The sequence below is a fragment of the Neodiprion lecontei genome, chromosome 2 (assembly GCF_021901455.1).
Source record: "Neodiprion lecontei isolate iyNeoLeco1 chromosome 2, iyNeoLeco1.1, whole genome shotgun sequence".
In the NCBI taxonomy this organism is placed as follows: Eukaryota; Metazoa; Arthropoda; class Insecta; order Hymenoptera; family Diprionidae; genus Neodiprion; species Neodiprion lecontei.
Window position 1 is genome coordinate 33,568,542 of NC_060261.1, and position 12,433 is coordinate 33,580,974.

Here is a 12,433-nt window from a genome sequence, read left to right on the forward strand (position 1 = left end):
GGAACACATATATATATAACACATGTATAAATATATATATATATATATATACATACACTCGATCGACCAGCTACCATATAAATATTAAATCTGACACGTCTTTGTCGTATATTTGCACCCCCGACTCCGATCATGTTTGTCCTCGAGAATCGGGGCCGTCGACATCCCCCGCACACTTCCGTTTGCAAATGTTTGACGTTAAAGAAGTCGTGGATATCGGTAAACAAGTGCAGGAAACCGAGTCCGAGAATCGGCTGGCTAATCGCGTTTGATCGCAAGACGCGGAATAACGGGGAAACGAGCAAGGATTGATTTTCGACGAAGTACGTAGAGTGCGGAAATATTTGAAACGCTATGGGGAATCAATTATATCGAGAAGTTGCAAAAGACTCACCCTCGAGCGGAGAACTAGAGTAGGCCTCGAGGCAATTTCCTCCCTCTGCGTCTATCTCGAGCTCCTGTAACAAAGAACCGGGGTTAGATTAGCTCGACATCGAGACAGTCTCTACTCCGTCTTCTTCGCGAGTAGGAGAGAAGAAAAAGATTACTTAATCTCAACGCTCTAAGGCTAGGATTTACCTGTCCGACAAGGCGAAAGCGCTTACAGAGAAAACAGGATTTGGATTTAGATTCGGATTAGAGTGATACATTTTTGGCCTACGGCCGCGGGTCTCTTGGCGGAGATTTGGATGTGAAAGGATTTGAACGAGGCGAAAATAACATATAAACGGTCGTTCCTCTTCGGGGGCAAAAAGCGAAACGTCAATACGTAGTAAACTTGTGCAAATTTATCTTCACGCGTCGCACGGTAAAGTTGGATTTCAATATGATAAACGAACGGCAGACGCGATGCACTGATTGGAACGGATTACAGAACGAAATGTGCGAAAGCAGAGAAGCGTAAAGACGATGCAGCTGTCAGACGTACGCGAAATATCGGAGATTATTTGAACTCAGTTTTCAAGGAGATTGCTCCGACAGATGAAAACCGCAAAGTTGTGCGAACGGGCGCAAATATCGTTTTAAAAATAATCGTGCATAAGCGGAACGGATATGGGGGTGTAATGTCCGTATCTGCAGGCGATCGCGTCGAACCGAGAAAACTCGCGTCGAACGCCTCCTGCATCTCTCCCGAAAACTGCGCAATTTCGACACTTTATCCTCTCGCAAAATGCTGAAAAATCCTCGAGAGTAATATATTATCAACGTAATCTGTAACTGATTTTTGTATGTATAATGTATACGTATAGACGGATTCGGGCGAAAAAACTAGGAGGCGAGGATTTTCCGGTGGCAGTGAGTCGGCTGTGATTCGTGAGAATTGGACACCCTCTATCGGGTATATCTACATATGTATGTATCTCGTGTATCAGGATACGTAAATATGTAGATGCAAACAGCCGAGGCAAGGGGTGCAGGTAGAATTCTCGTCGGGATACGAATATTCGCTATTCAAATTTTTTAAACTTCCAAACGTGTTCGAGGCTCTCGCTGGACCGTTAACACCGTTGTTGGGTGAAAACAAAAAATAAGAACAAAACAAAAAAAAAAAATATGGAATAAAAATCCCAAAAATAGGTAGGAACGAGTGGGAGAAAAAGAATAACAATAATAATAATAATAATAGTAATCGCAATAACAGAAAAACTATCACTGTGCGGATCGGCGAAAATTTGTGCATACAGGCAGAAGTATTTGGCGAGGTATAAAATTCAGAGAGATTCGTAAAAATCGTTACGGAAAATTGTACGAAACATCGAAGGATGAGGAAAATAGAATGAAAAAGAAATTTCGAATCACCTTCGTATAATTTCTACGAGATATATGAAGAGCGGCAAAGAAAAAACGTAAACGAAAAGAAAAAAAAAAAAAAAGGGAGATCTTTGCGAGTGGGATAATTGAGAACTTTGCAAGCTTGTTCGCGAGAGAAAGTGTAATGGGTGCGTATAAATATACCTATATAGGTGTATGTATATCTGTACGTGAATACAGTATATAACTGGAGTAAAGACACACAGTCCTCCATTTTCAGCCTTTTAATTTCACCGTTTATATGCATCAAATTAACTAACTGTAACTGGATTTTCACCGCAGGATGAAAAGGGTAAAGCTGCACTGTTGGTCAACCGGCTTAAAATTTCGGGGTGTCTAATAAAGGCCCGCGCCCGTGGTTTATTCAAAGGGATGAATTTGCATCAAGCGTTTCGTCCGTGTTCAAAAAAGAATAAAAAGAAGAGCCGAATATAACCGAGTAGATATAAATTATAACCAAGGAAAAAATATTCATTTTCCCGTGGCGAAAATTTAGCGTTTGGCGTTTAGAAAAATTCTCAAAGATATTTTCACCGCGCACTGTCTTGCAAAAAAAAAAAAAAAAAAAAAAAAAGAAATGAAAAAAAAACGTCTACACGTTGCTGCGCTGTTAGAAAGGTTGCAGCGTTGAATGTAAGGCGTAATAAATATTGTATATAAAAATCCGCATCACTTTGACGTCAATTTTAATGGACGGTGTAGAATTTCACACGAAACGCTGCGAACTTTCATTGACGCCGCGCAATTTTTCTAACTACTCCAGCGGACGTTATACCGACTTCGACGATTTCTTCGTGGGTAAGCACTTCCGTCGCTGCTGCATTGTAAAAGAGAGAAACTCTTAGTGACAACGTCGGTGTTTTCAAGGGTCGTTAACCCGTTGTACCTTCTTTTGTGTCATCGTGACGCGAAGCGACACACGGTTCAATCAATATCGTTCCCCCCTCGCCCCGCGACACACGTTACCGATCATTACGTGTCGCGAAATGTCGACCCAGTTCGCGTCATGAGATTGCAGATCGTCGCGCGCTCGATCCAATCTTTTCTTGTCGTATTTTTGAAACGATCGACGCCAGGCTGTCCACCGAGAACTGCTAGTCGCACAATGGGATCATCTGTACTTTAAATTTTTTTCATCAATTCGATTCTCAGGGTTTTCACGGTGAAAGACATTAGGTGGAAAAAATTAGGATTGAATTTTCTATGCCATTCTCTTATTCCTGGATGAGTGAATTTAATGAGAAACGAGTAAAGAACAGGGAAAGATAAATACGATAAAAAGTGGCGAATAGCTCGGCGTTTCTATTCGTCTGCTTTGCGGCTTGCGGTTAGATCCTTATCCGCCGTGTAAGTACATAAAAGAGGGTTGAAGCGAGAAGGAGCGTGAAGGGAGAAAGAGAGAAGAGGCGGAAAATTGCGTTTGCTTCATTTTCCGTGTCATTTCGCGCGATTTTCCAACCTTCCATCACGCCAACTTATCGTTATTTTTCTTTAAGCTCAACGTCGGCAAGCCGAACGGTTAAAGAGCGGCGGTGAGGTGAAACGGAACGCGTGCTTCTGAGTGAAATTAAAAAATTAGTGAAATGGCGCGTTTTGGGAAAATGCGGGCTTGTAGAAGGCACGGTGGAAACGAAACGAATTTCAAGGAAATTCAATGTTGGGTATAAGTGGAATTCAGGCCGGACGCCGCGGAGTCACTTGATCGATGCAGATTATCACCGGCTTCAACTTCGTTAATGTATCGCCAGTTTTTACCACGCGATTTCGTGAAATTGTGTGAGTGATACTGCGTGCTGCCGAGAGTGTCGCACACAACCAAGCGCCCGGCTACCACCCTCTTCCTCTCTTCTATTAAACTTCGAGCTATGCTCGTCTCTGACGGAGGGAGGGAAACGCTTTTGAGCCTTTGCTGCTGCAGTTTCAACTAAGAGAAACTGAAACGCTTTACAGCCGAGTTTACCGATTAATTATTTATAGATTTCGCTTGGCCGCTCGCTTTGGGGGAATACCGTCTGCCCCCTCTGTCGTTGTAAAAGTACCTACTGTGTTACGCGGAGGCAGCAGGTTACTTCTAGTTTCAAAGTATCTCCCCCACCTTTCTTTCCTGAACGCTCGTACTGATCTAATATTAAAAAATTCTACTGCAGAAAAATCCCGCCAACTCGCGATCATCTACCTATCTGTCCGATACACCTTCCAACGATTCCACGATTCAACGATTCGAGTTTCCACTCGGGAATTTATTTATTTATTTTTTATTTCAACTGCAGAAGCTTTGCCGTAAGTTACGTCCATTGCATCCAATATTTCGTTCTATTTCACTCCTTCCGAAACTCTTTATACGACTGTATCTTTCACCTTGTTAAGTGAGTTTAATGAAAGCAGCAATTAATAACAATCAATGACGTAGGCAGTGAAGCTGTATATACAAGAATGCTGAAGCAGTGGAGGCAAGAATTATACTTGAGGGGTAAATTCGATGTTTTTTTTTTTTTGGTTAGAAAATATATTATGGTCTTACGGTGAAGGAAACCCTGAAAGAGAGAAATGCTCCAATTTCGAGAAACTGAAAATTTCAAGGATTGTGCTTGTAAAACTTCAAAGGCATTTTACTTGAAGATTACTTTAAAACCGTTGCATGGATCGATTTGAAATTTTGACAGTAGCTTCACAATTAGACCTTCTATGGGAGTACGTAGCTGTTTTTCCTTTTTTTTTTTTTTTTCTACATAATGTGAACCTCTTTTTTTATAAACAATTTACTGCTTATTTTTTTGGCCAAAAATCGATTTATTTTTTCAAAACTGCTCCAATTCTACAAAATTTTATTTAAAAGAATCCCTATGTAATCCCGTAGGCAAACAGCGTACAAATTATACAATTTTTTGGTTTTTTGTTCCAGGTTTTAGACTGCACGAGAAAACCGTCCTCTTGTGGAGGAGTTTTAAAAAAGACTATTTCAATGATTGACTTTGTCACCGCCATTTTGCATCAAAATGATAATAAATTTTTTTTGTCAACGTCAATACGTGTTAAATAAAAACTATGAAAAGAACTTCTATTCATTTTTCCACACTCCCAAAATAAATTGTCAATATTAGGCTTTTTTTCGGGCGTTAGAGTAGCGTTGGACGAAACGTGGCAAAATATTTGGAAGGGATTTTATAAATAGCGAAACTAGGGAATTCTATTTCTTGGCTTCTATTCCGAAAATTTGAGCTCTGCGTACAGCGAGAGTGAAGTAGAGAATTTTGAGAGTAAGGGGAATTAGGGGGCATCATCTTTGATTTGTGGGAAACGAGGGGAGTGGAGGTCCCTCGAACCCGTATCGTCAATATGACGTAATACGGGTAGAAGTATATACCCCGGAGTAATAAATTTCACGGAAACCATAAGCACATATTATTTACGTCCGCGTATAATGTAAGGCGCGAAGTCGGAGGAGGGCGAGGGGTAAGATGTTAATTTGAAAATATCCAGCGACGGGGGTGAGGATATTAAATGTATAAACGCACCCTCGGAAAAGTTTGTTTGGTTTGGATAAGGGTGGCTTAAAGACTTTACTCTCGGAGCCGAGCCTCGAAGCCCCGCGCTATGGTTTCAGCCACACGCGAAACACCAAAAGTGTTAAATACGGTGAGCGCGACTCAAAGACCCGGTATTATTCAAATGTTATTTACAAATTAGAAATCTCGGTGTTCTTCCATAAGATATGCGGAACGGTTTCGAATTTCAGAATCTCGCGTATAAACGGGGAGCGAAGGAAGATGTCTTTTTTCCTGTGATAGTTGCGTCTTTCATTGTCTCCTCCGAGGCCAAGGGATGATCGAAAAAGCGAGTGCACGTTGTTATAAGCGAGACGGCGACTTTTGACACTGCAGTTTAAAGGGGGAAAGACAGTTGCGGAGGGCGGAAGGGAGGCTGAGGACGATATAGGCAGCAGGGTTGCAAATATAACAATCGGATTTGCATGACAATGGCTGGGGATGAGATATTTTGAATTATGTAGATCGGTCGAATGCGTTATACGCGGCACGATATGACAATGCACAGTTTGCATTTTAACAGACGGATTCGCTCGGCTGTAGCCCCGATTAATATTATGAAAAATAGGATGTGAGTCAAATCCATAATCCCTCCCGCATGTATGCATACTGCTAATTATCACGTTCCATTATGTATACCATCAATTTCAAACTACCGTAATGACAATCACCCCGTTTGCCTGCAACGACGCAGCAACTGTTACTCGGCCGACTATAATACCCGATTCATTTTACATCACTCCGCGTACTCACTTTGCGCGTATTGTTTTCTGCTGCAAACTTCATGCAAATTGTTCATTCTTGCAGTTTGGTTTAGTCTAGTTTAGTTTATTGTCAGCACATATGTATACCCACAAGATTCTTATTACGTTAAAGGGATATTGATTGCATTTTTTCGTTCTCTTCGGTTAACAATTAACGATTTTATACGTTATCGTGACGTGTTCGAGGCGATATTCTGAAAATTTTATCAATCGACATCGTGCAGCCATTTCGAATCAGCGCCCTAAAATATTCGTTCCATTGAAATAAGTGAGGTAACACCAATATACCCAGCGTGCATATAACGACGGTGAAAATCTCAGTCCCGGAAATAATTCAAAATCGATCGATCATCGTTAATGAGCAGTTGAAGTATTGAAAAGTAGAAAAAACCATACCTAAAACGTAACGTAAGCGCGAGGGGGTAGAATAAAAATAAAAACGTGGTAAAATATGTATAACGAGAGCATAAAATATTAATAAATGGATATTGGTCGACATTAGTCATGCAGCGAGTCATTCGTACACACGTTAGACTTGCCGGCTTATCGCGAATCCTGACGAGACGATAAGAAACGATGCATAATGGTATGCAAAAAAGGTTCGCCCCCGATACCAACTGCTCGCACGAATGCCAACCTGAACATGCATCCCACACAATATCCCAGTCACATACCTACGTAAAAAAATCACTTCACCCCGAGTGTGGAAAAAACCAAATTTAAAAAAAGAAAGAAGAAAAAAAAAACGTCTTCCGTCCACGTCATACATACGGCAAATCGGTGATTTCTAATTCTGTTAGTAAACAAAGTATTGGAAACAATATGCATAGAAATGATCGGAAACGTTATGAATTGGTAAAGAGAGAAAGAGGAAGAAAAAGAAAAAAAAAAGTAAAAAAATCACGAACACCGAGATTTCGTGTAAATTTTGACGAGGAGGGTGAAGGTGGTGCGACTGGCTGCAGGGATGCACGGAGTGATGAATATTACCGTTGCGCGCGATTAAGTTAGCCGATCATTTAAAAGTCAAACATAACCGAGCCGCCCTGACGCATTTGCATCGGCGGGTATGGGATGATTAATTATTTTAAAATCCCCGGGGTTCGCGGGCGCTGATTACACCTCTCGCCCCGTTTTATCCCGATCCTCACCCCCGGGGCTTGCAGCTCGCGCATTATAGGACAGGTGGCGTCGCGTCGCTTCGGGTTCACGACCCCGGAGTCGCGTGTGTGGCCGCTTGCCTACTTCGCGCGAGTCGCAAAACCATCGGCTCTCTTACCACCGTCGTTACAAGTCACAACGGGCCACGAGGGGTAATTGCACTATACGCAAGTAAATGCATATTAAATATACCCACCTTCGCGGTAATCAGATGTGGTTTATCCCCGCTGTTGCATACCGTTGGGAATGTATTCGCTTCGGCGCATTTTAAAATACGCCTGAGAGGGAGGAAGAAAAGTGATAATAAACGAAGAAGAAGGGATGAAAAATTTTACCGCGTGGGTGGAATGGCAATTTCATTCTGCCGAGCCGAGATATTACGGTATATGGCAAAATGTGTCGAATCAAGGAAATCGAAATATTTAACGCGGGCGTAAGAAGCTGGGTAAAAAAAAAAAAAAACAAAAAAGAAAATATATTAAGAAAAGAGTTTATCAATAATGTCTATTATAATGTATAATACAGAATAATTTTTCACCACCACTGATACGACCGGTTATTTATCGTAACTGTTTTTCTTCCAGGTTAAACTCAGCGTGTGCAATATGAAAATTTATCGTCAACGAAATTATCGGCATAATAAATTAACTAATAATTTAATTAATAACAGATACACATTTCAAGCTAGACTAATTATCCCAGCGGATCCTCTGAAGTTTATAGGTTTACATAGTAGAGAATTCGTTACGTTGGAAATGTGCATATATATATAGGTATATATACAAGATAGCCCCAAGTAATTTCGGATCGTTTGACACAACGTTGACACGGATCCTTGAGATTCCTTGAGGGACAGGGAGAAACCCTGTGAAATTTAACCCTCTAATTAATCATATCAAACTGCGTGTACAGCCGACCGTCGTATGGCGTCACAGTATATATATATATATATATATATTATGTATATACCATGGCATCCCGTTACTCCCTGTCGCGGAAAGTATGCGTGGATATACGTATATGTATATCGCAGTATTTCCCACAATGCGACGCGATGTGCCGGTGATGCTGCACTTGTTTACCCCTTTCGTTATATCGGGATTCAGGAGGGTTAGGCCTCGAATCAAATCCCGTCCCTTATTGTATATACATCCGTATCCCCCGCTGTTTTCATCCCCCTAGAATATACACAGTCTGACAGCTTGACACGTGCTATCATTTATATACGTACACGCGTACCTGTCATCCTATACACGCATGTGTCTATCTACATGCGTGCACGCGTGTATCCACCGCAGATTTTGCATCAAGCGACCGACGCACGCCATTTTCTACGCTGCGTGGCGTTACGTTGACTTTGTACAGCCGCAACTGGTGAAACAACACCCAACACTCTGATTCAAATATTGTATTAGCTCGTGCTGTAACGAGTCACATCCGTCACGATCACCGTGTATAACTTTTACTCGAGTAAATCTCTCTCCGGGGCCTTGTAAAGAGGGGAGAAGATGTAAAAAAAAAAAAAAAAAACGATTTTCGATCACACCGATCACTGTAGGTTCATTTTAAAACATCCGATCTATCGCTAACGCCTGCTTAAACTTTGTTTATTTTATTTTCCGTCCATTGAATCACTTTTGGAACTGATCACAGACCGCACTTCGTTTTTTTCTTCCAAAGATTCACCGGGTCGGGTATGAAAAACAGTTCGAAAAGTGATGATTAATCTTTTGTTCTGAAAATAGTTTTACGACAGCAATATATGTATAGAAGAGCGTTGAAGCTCCGTTGCTAATTTATATGACGTGAAAAATATCAAACGACGAATTCACTAGGAAGAAAAAAAAAAAAATACTTCGTAATGGCGGGATTTAAAAACAAAAAAATTGATTATTTGGTGGACAGAAGTTAATCGGGAGGTCTGAAAGAGTTAGTTGGTGAAGCGACGTCCCGTGGCTGGAGAAGGTATAAATCTTCGAGGAAGAGTGCTGTGCGTGTGTGTATATATATATATATATATATACATGGGCACGTATCGGTAGATATTATGTACCTACCGATACCCACATGTGTATCTAGCTACATATCTGCAATTGTAAATTCCGTGAGGGAAACAAATATTCACCTGAGACGGGGGTGATAGTATAACACGGGACGTAATATTACACATATGTGGAAGTAGATACGAATGTACATACCAACGTACGTACGTACGTTAAGTCGAAAGACAATCGGAATTTACTTTGGGGATATAAGGTGGATAAATAAAATATGAGAATCGTAATACGATGAACACCCCCGCTATATACCTATGCAGCGTAGTGATAAAGAATGCGAATGTATAATTCACGGAGGGAAACTCGCTACGGAGTTTCGCGGTTCTGGATACACCCTGAAATGTACGTATATGTATACATACTCGAAAGGGCGCGGGAGAAAAAGGGAAAAGGAGGGAGAACGAAAGATCCTTTTTCTAACGCGTCACTGTATGCCGTGAAATACGTTTCGGTTGTTTTGTTTTTTATTGTTGTTATTATTTTTTTTTATTAAATGCTAGAAATATCGCGACACGTGAGAATTAATCCGCATTCCGATTTCACTTTTAATACGTACAATCGGCGAAGTTTCGCTTCGTCCCTTAGCGATAATGACGCAGATGTTAAAGGATACGCCGTATTTTTTTAAATTTTTTATCACTTCTTCTAAAACAACAAATCTATTACTCTCGCTTAAGTAATTGAATCCTCAATTATTAGCCAAGGTAAAACAGGAACGATGATTTTTTTTTCTACGATATATTATATTTTACCGTCGCTGATTTCACCCTTAGCGAAGCGTCTTCGTTCGTGTTGTACACAGGATTTTGAACCGGCTGAGCGAGGAACAAGCCCGAAGCAGAATAAAAGTGCTCGAGTGTGACCGAGGGGGTGACTCTTAGGGGTCGGGCAGAAGGATCCTGTGGATGTTTGGAATGCATGAATGGAAGTTCGCGATTATTGCCATACAGTTCCCGGCGGTGCAATACCGGCTCCTGTAGCGATATATCCCCCAGGAAAAAGGGGGCAGTCCCCTAACTGCAGTAATATGGGGTTACATCCCTTAGCGCCACCCCCGCAGCCGGCATTGCCTGGAGGGGCGAGGCACCCTTCGAGACATCGTTACGTCGCGACTCTCGACTGCTTTCGCACACTAACTTTGTATGCGGACTCGTACTTATATCACGCGAAGGAATATCTTCTATAGGAATTTCTGCGTGTGTGGACGCGCGTTTACGTCTCTGTGGATATACCGACTTTGTCCCGTTCGAGCTTCCGCCTCTCAGCGAGGAAAGAACCAGAAATAAGAGGAGGAAGAAAATCCACGGTGTTATAACGCCCTGCAGGACTTTCAAGAGATTCTCGTTAAGCCCTAACCAAATGCCGTTTCCATTATTTTACTCGGATACTCTTCTTCGGCCAGAGGAGGAAATATCGAAAGGGGAAGAAATATTTTCAGAATTGATGATAATTTATAAGCCGTATCTCGGAACAAAGAAAAGGCTTCGATTGCATCGCGTGCAACTGTTTAAAACGTAATGAATTTTTCAAGACTTGGATCTTCGGAAAGTTTCTATTAGTTTCAAGTTTGCTTTACATTATTTATCGATGACGTAGCGAGACGTGTTTGCAAAAGCCGTAAAAGCATGAACACAGAAAAAGATGGAAGAAAGAACGAAAAGTGTGTTTAATCAAAAATTTATCTCCGCAAGTCGGCGTAACTTATGGTTTTTTTTTTTTTTCACTCTCTTCTTCTCTCAAGCGAAGTTTAGAGAGAGAGAGAGAAAGAGAGAGAGAGCGAGAGTTTGAAGGGCAAAAACAATTTAGGTTGAAAATTCCTTGGAGGGGAATCGATTTGCCGATCAAATTATTTTAATCTCCGTCAGAATATCTTGATCTTGATTTCTTCAACTTCAATTTAAGAGAAACGACTTTTCTGGTATTGGTGTCGCTCGTGCTGGTGCTGCAGGGTAGAAAACTGCCAACCAGAAGACGCCAAGATACATCGACTTGGCTCCGGGTGTTCCGAGTCACCGGAGGAAGACGTATATCCACCAATTCCGCTAAAAGATTTGAAATAAATGGAACTAGGACTCTGATCTCTCTAGCTTCGCCAAGATATGGGCTGCGATATAAATTAAGCTCTCTCCTTCCCTCTCCTCTCTCTAGAGGGACACAGACCGAGTGGAGGGAAGCTTACCGCTTTTTGCTCCCCAATTTCTCTCTTTACGCAACTAGACGTAAATCCCAAATCGTTTATATCTTTTGAACTTTTCGAATTCTTTTCTTTTTTTTTTTAATCGCTATTACGCTATGCAACGTTCGTCTGATAGGTATGAAGACAACTCAGTTGTATTTGTACAGGAATTTAAAAAATGAAAGAAATTAAATAAAAAAACAGAAACACGAGTCAGTCTCTCTCTCTCTCTTTCTCTCTCTCTTTTATTTTTTATTCATACAACGAATTATTCATCGATTCATTTTGATTAATCGTTATTCTTCGCTGAGGTAAGTCGAGTAAATATTGATGCAGCTTGAGGTTTATTCAGGGAGAAACGCGGGTCGAAATATATGCATGCAGCCGTACCTACCCTCTTGCCGATGCAGCCGCGTAAAGTCGGGTTTGGTTAAAATGTAAATGAGTGACTTACCACTTAGCCACTTTAGTCGAGAGTAACTTCGTTACGTCCCCGGCAGAGTTTCGCCCTCCTATTTAACCTGATTACTACGTTGATTGGTAGTAATCGTTTGGATTAATTGATTGTTGCGAAGTTTAAGTTAGCACCCTGATTATTAGCCGTACCTATTATACCTCACGTACGTTACGCAGAACCGGGTGAAATCTCGCTTGGAAAGTAATAGAAACATCAGACGCTGTAAATTATTTCTATATAAAAATAGCATTCTTTCGCTCTACGGATCGTGCTCAATCAAAATGTCCGATGGTACCGATTTAAACCTCCGGAGATGAATATTGAAATGATATAAAGTCGGAAATAATTTGCAAAAGAGAAAAAATGAAACAAAATAAAGAAAAGAAAAAAAAAATTAATATAATAAACGAATCAGTCGGCGGAGAAAGAAGGCGGAAAAATTAGCAACGGTGGCGACGGGT

The 12,433-nt window shown here is 41.1% G+C and overlaps 1 protein-coding gene across 2 annotated transcripts in view; it reads right to left on the reverse strand.

The window, feature by feature from the left end:
- Positions 1-12,433, reverse strand: part of LOC107226445 (leucine-rich repeats and immunoglobulin-like domains protein 1) — a 296,998-nt gene that overhangs the window by 150,669 nt on the left and 133,896 nt on the right. For both annotated transcript variants that reach the window (XM_046732867.1, XM_046732866.1), the window contains exon 4: positions 395-458. The gene's annotated coding sequence lies outside the window, so the exon portion shown is untranslated. The remainder of the gene's footprint in view (positions 1-394; positions 459-12,433) is intronic.